The following is a 6,510-nucleotide window of genomic DNA, read 5'->3' as shown; positions in this document are numbered from 1 at the left end:
AACAATAAACGTCAGCACCATTGCTAGTCTCTTATGGTGCTAACCTCACTCTCTCTCTCTCTTTCTCTCTCTCTCTCTCTCTCTCTCTCTCTCTCTCTCACACACACACACACACACACACACACACACAATAAGTGTTTAATCAATAATTAATTGGTAAACATGAATAGCCATTAAAGCCTACAAACCCTTACTATACATTTTTTTGCTTATTCCTTCGTCAATAACACAACATTGTGGGCAGCAATGCTACTATTCTCTCCTAAGCTATCCACCTTGTCATGGGTACTGGCCTTCATATTAACTACTGAAAAATCTATGCCAAGCAGCTCATAGAAGTTCAACTTTATGGCCTCCTTATGGAGACTCAACTTTGGCCTTCATAATATGAGGTTGGCATCCAAATTGTACATCACATCCCGCTTCATGCATCAATTGAACAACTTCTTTCACAAAGATTGAAGATGTGGCTCCCTTCCATTTTGGATCATTCTTTGAAAAAATCTAGTAGATGTCAGGAAGGTCATATTTTATTGCGGAAAAATTCAATATCTTTTGAGATTTTGTCTATTCAAGATAAGGTGGTATGGAGATCTTGCTAGCTGGATGAGGGAAAGAATTGCATTGTATCAACAACGCACTGTTTTGCACACCATAGGGACTTTCCAAACCAAGAGCTGCCATGTCCAACCACCAGGAAGAACGCAACCAGTGTTTCTCTCTCTCTCTCTCTATCTCTATCTCTATATATATATAGAGAGAGTGTCACGGGAACCGAATAATAGATATCGATAGCAAAAGATAGAGAAAGAGATCTTTGTATTGATGAATCTTTGTAGAGTTTTGATACAACAGAGGAACAAAATATATGGGCGCACTCCGTTGTACGGAGCTCGAACCTCCCGACCACCCCCGAGCTTCAGTTCGCTTGCATGCAGCGTCTCACTCGCACTCGCACTCGCACTCGCACTCTCACTCTCACTCTCACTCTCACTCGCACTCGCATTCGCACTCGCAGAAGAAGAGATCGGTGAATGATCCCCAAACGCACCACCTGTCGTGCTTTTATCCTTCTTTTCCTCGAAAAGCCTGCACGATTTTCGTACCAAGTATACCTGCGAGAATAATATAAGAACGTGATCGCTAAGCGATCCATAAAGGTTAGATTTCTATCATGACAATTTGCATTGATCCTGTTTCACACATTGATTTCTGCATCGCCTACAAAATAGCCAAAAGAACATACTCGTGCAACCAATTCAACATGATAATCAAAGTAAAAAAACATAATTATATACCTTCATAATCTCAATTGCCATACTCTACCATGAAGAAACAATCCACTTCTTGGTTGATAGCAGGGAGAACTGTATGATGTTGTATGTCTGTCTGTCCCTGTGTACACTACACTACTGCTGCCTTCTGTTTGTTTTCATCATAACTTTTACAAACGAACTCAGAACAGAGCGATCCAGGTACTCAAAACGACGGGAATAGGTCTGGTCTACAAGGCAACGCGGACAGAATTGCGAAAAAGGTTGATCCGAGCCTATCACAAATTTTTGTTTATCATATTTTGTTGGTTTTCCTTGCTTCTAGAGGTTTACAATAAAAGAAAGAGTGAGAACAACCTCTTGGAAAAATTTAAAAAAAATGATTTTTTCTTGACTAGTTCACCGGAGGTGAAAGGTAGAGGGAGAACCTAGTGGTAAAGGGAAGGGAAAATATGTAAATGTGAAAAAAAAAGATATGATGTGGTTGTGGAGCCATGCACCCATGATTCAAGGGTCATGAGTGGCTCATATCATCATGGCTTTGGAGCCATATGATGATTCAAACAAATGGGACCCAAGTGGAAGACTTGGTAAAGGAAGAAACCATACACATGATTTTGCTGAATTTTTAAAAAATACTTCCACTCCGATCCAAGATAAGTTGTCTTCATCAAAGTTGTAGCTGATGAGCTGGAGATTCTGGCCATATTTTTTTTATAATTTTTGCATCTACGGTCTAGGAGATATGGCTAAAATGGTGGACGCCAGTTTTTTCAACTGTGGTGGAGACCACCCCCTCTACCTTTACACACACACTCCCTTCCTTTTCCACATTGAGACCTTCTCTAAAATCAGCCATTAGTCTTCTCACCCTCCTCTCCTTCCTTCTCTCTCTCAAGCTCAAAAACCCATCAAAGTTCCTCTTCTAATCACCTTTCAAGTCATGCTTAATCTTGTTGTAATTCATAAGTTCTCATTCAACCCCTTCCTATTATTACTAGATATGTATTGATTTTATGTAGATTCTTTACATTTTAAAATAAGGAAGCTCTTGGACTCAAGCTATGGAGGAAGGAGTGAAGACAACACAAGTGATGATGGAGCTAATTGGTCAACAAATCACTTGGAAGGAGCTTCTTCATTGGTTGAATGTCCCTAATCAAGCTTCATTTGTACAAATTACACTTGGATCTTAACCTCACTCCTAATCACTCTCTTTCCTATATAAAGAGGCCTTCCCCTTTGTAATTTCAAGCCTCCCTCAACCCCATTGAGCCTTTGTATCACTCACCATGATCCCATAAGCTCATTCATTCACTCTATTCTTGCACATCCTAGAGTGCAAATTGTTTCATGCTAGTAACCTCTCCTCCTCTTACTTATGTTAATTAAGAGAAATGTTTTATATGTGTGTGAGAATGCTTGATGTGATCTTGGCTAATCCTTGAGTGATTGTTTGGTAATCTATATGCTATTTGTGTTGGGAGTGTTTGAAGTCATCCATTCCTTGTACACACACTACGGTTAATGCTTCATTCATAGTGATCTCTCTCTCTCTCTCTCTCTCTCTCTCTCTCTCTCTCTCTCTCTCTCTCTCTCTCTCTCTCTCTCTTTGTGTAGCGGTCCTAGTCCACGCTTCCAAGACTAGGTGGTGCCCTCATCTCATTTCCCTTGTGGCGCAAGGGAGTTTGTTTTGGTGTAGAGGCCGCCATTTCAAATTTCCTTCGTCATAAATTGGTGCCCCCACGGAGGAGTTCTCAAGCAGCGCTCTATCAATCCGATGAAGGAAGATCCATCAAATTCTCCGAGACTTCCACTATGGTCCCCCCAAGAAGCTCGAGAAAAGAAGCATCTTTATCGACAAACGGCACGTATGCGGGTAAAGAGAGTTAACTACACACACCCTTCTTTGCTTCAAGAAAAATCTTGTAGTCATCAAGTCCCTAGGTCAAAAAATTGTGTTGAGTGCTTTGTGGCTAGTGTGAAGACACTTCCTTTGAAGCCTCGACTTCAGGTGGTGAAAGCACTCTCAAACTCAGGAATTAACAAGTTTTTGGAGGGGGAGCTACACATCAATGGGGTGCGGTATTGGCAAGAGGCTACATATGGTGATGCACTCCAACTACTACTAGCAAGAAGGCTCAAGGTGGTTGAGAGGGTAGCCATCGAACCCTATGAACTCTACAAAGCTGGAGATGGTCACACCAAAGCTAGGCTAATCACTGGTGAGCAAATTCTTCGCATCTCTCAAATGGTGGGATCCAAGAGAGCTCAACTTCAATGAAGTGCTTCATGGAAGTTTGTAATTAATGCACCAATGAATAATCCCATTTTCTACAACTTTCAATCAGTTCAGAATATTAGGGTGAATGTGCGCATTGATAGAAAGATTTTTTTCCAACAAAGATTGGTCTTCTATTTTGGAGCTGAGAGGTTGAGAGAGATATTGCTATCCCCTGACCCTATAATATTTCCTATTTTGGAGTATAATGTATCTTTTGATGTTCACATCTTCATCTTGCTTTAAGCATACTCCATGAATCATAGGGATTTATATGGACCTTTCCAACCTCTTGCTAGACAAACTGTGCATATAATAGCTAGCACAAAGCTTAGGTTCCAAAACATCATAAGGGACTTACTAGGCCCTCGTCGTCTAGCTGAGATTAATGCATCTATCAATCCATTTACTCTACCCTTAATAAGATATGATTTGGGCCTAGACGTTTTCATCTTTGTGCTGTATTGAGAGGAAGGCAACCCACTTTTATGATGGCTTTCCCAAATTTTTTTGGGCGTAGTGGGGAAAATGCTGTGGATTTTCTGGATAACTTGGAGATGGCTTTCCTTGTCTCTGGGAGGGATGACGAAGCATTGAAATTGAGAGCTTTTCCTTTGGTGCTCAAAGAAGAAGCTAGGGTATGGTTCCAGGCTCTAGATCCAACCCAAAGAATTGATTGGGAGGGATTGAAGGTGGCTTTCCTACGAAGATTTCAACGAGCCAATTCGGCAGAAGAACTATGGCAACGGCTTCTGTCCCTTCATCAAGTTGACCCTCATGATTATGCAACCTATGAGGAAGGTTTTTTGAAACTTTGGGGCCAATGGTCAGACTCACTAAACCCTGGTGAGCGAGCTCCCAATTGCCTCCAAAAGGATCGATTTATCTCAGGTTTGTACCCCTTGCTAAGGGAGAAGGTAAAGAGCAAATTTCCAAATGCTTTTGAAGATGCCTTAAGAATTGCTAGGGAAAAGAATAGAAAGATTCTCTATCAAGCCCAAGCTGGCCAGCTAGCTTTGGGAGGCAATATCACAACTATGGAAGCTTCTCACATACCTCCAAATGTGCCTAATGCACCAGACCTCAATAGAGGTCAACAAGAAGATATGCTCCAACAAATAAACAATCTCACAAACCAGCTAGAGGGGTTGAGAGTAAATCTTGTGCAGGGTGCAAGAAGGCCTATTGAGGGAAATGGTGGGAATCGGCCACCAATGCGACGTCAAGCAAGGGAAATGTTGTGTTACAATTGTGGGGAAATTGGCCACGGCATGTATAATTGCCCTCATCCCAGAAGATATGACTACCCTGTTAGAGGTCCTCGACAACAAGTAAGTCCACCCCGTGCTAGAGCTCAAGCACAAGAGCAACCGCAACCTCAAATTTTGCAGCCACCTCGTGCTCAAGCTCAAGCCCCTGCTACTCAACCAAATGTGAGCATCATAAGGATGGAGGAGGTCCTCAAGGGCAGAAGCAACCAAGAAGAAATAGCTAAAGGGAAGATGAAGATAGATGAAGTGGCTACAATGCCTATCAAACGTGTGCGTGTCCAAGAAGAAGTAGGTAAAGAAACAAGCAAGGATGCAAGCAATGAAGCAAGTACATCTCGGGCAGCTAAAGATGAAGCCAAGAAGAGAAAGACCCGTACTAGGTCTCAAATTGACATCTCTGATTTCCCTATGGGATCTCGGACACAACCTTATGACTTGACAGCTGATGTGAGTTCTCAAGGACCAAAGATTACTTGGCCACAACTACTTCATATCTCCCCAAAGCTTCGACGACAATGGTCAAAAATGGTGAGCACGAGGGCAAAGCGAAGTAAGCTAGTAAGTGTAATCAAAGCATATGGTCTCAAGGATATAGTGCCTTTGGTGGAGGCTCAAATCAAGGGACAACGGATTCCAAAAACTTACATTGACAGTGGAGCAGAGGTTTGTGTCATGACAGAAAAGCTAATGCATCAATTGGGTTTAGAGGTAATGGAATCATCAAACTTTAGGGCAAAAATGGCCAATAATGTCTCTGTCACTTGTGTGGGTGTAGTGAAAGCTTTGAGAGTTTCTGTTTTTGGAATCACTACAGAGGTTGATGCTTATGTGATGCCAGTAAAGGGAGAAGGATACCCCCTTATTTTAGGACGACCTTGGCTCATGGGTATAGGAGCTAGGTAAGATTGGGCAACAGGAGACTTGGAGTTGAGGCCTCGCATGGGTGGCCATAGTCGGTAGGTGGTTTATAACCTAAAGAATGGGCGACAAGAGAACCTTGAACTAGAGACGTCAGCTGATGAGTGGAGCTCAAGTGGATGCTCCTCATCTATGGACGAGGAAGAGAGTTCAAGTGAAGAGAGTGATAGCACTCTCGAAGTCATGGGCGTCACCATAAAGGAAACTACCTCATCAGAAGACAACCCAAGGATCCAAATGGAGAATGTGTGGGATGCCAGCCTAGAGGAGATGTTATCCAAGGATATAAAGGAAGAAGAAAAGGAGGGTTATGTAAATGTTCTCAAGAAGCATGCATCATTGTTTATTTCTGATTACACTCACATTACAGGTGTCACTGCAGTGAAGCATCATATCCATCTAAAAGAAGGGAGCAAGCCAGTAGTACAAAAACTAAGAAGATTAGGAGTTGTGCAGCAAAATGCACTGTTGTCTGAGGTGAAGAGACTCTTAGAAGCAGGATTCATATACCCAGTAGAAGATTCAGAATGGGTCTCCCCAGTAGTGGTGAGGCCAAAGAAGAATGGTAAATGGCGAGTGTGCGTGGATTACAAGCCACTAAATGCTGCAACAAAGAGGGACCACTTCCCTCTCCCATTTCAAGATGAGATTCTAAATGAAGTAGCAGGCCATGAGAGATACACAGTGTGTGATGGCTACTCTGGCTACTTTCAAATACGCATTGCAGAGGAGGACCAGAAAAAGACTACTTTCATCACAACATGGG

General features: G+C 42.3%; 1 pseudogene; it reads right to left on the bottom strand.

Moving 5' to 3' along the window:
* Positions 1–209: 209 nt before the first annotated feature.
* On the bottom strand, positions 210–719 carry LOC147439306 (2-C-methyl-D-erythritol 2,4-cyclodiphosphate synthase, chloroplastic pseudogene; annotated as a pseudogene).
* Positions 720–6,510: the final 5,791 nt, after the last annotated feature.

Source organism: Adiantum capillus-veneris, chromosome 16, assembly GCF_014529385.1.
Source record: "Adiantum capillus-veneris isolate H3 chromosome 16, ASM1452938v2, whole genome shotgun sequence".
In the NCBI taxonomy this organism is placed as follows: Eukaryota; Viridiplantae; Streptophyta; class Polypodiopsida; order Polypodiales; family Pteridaceae; genus Adiantum; species Adiantum capillus-veneris.
Note: the sequence above shows the minus strand (reverse complement) of the source record. Positions and strands in the feature narration are given on the sequence as shown.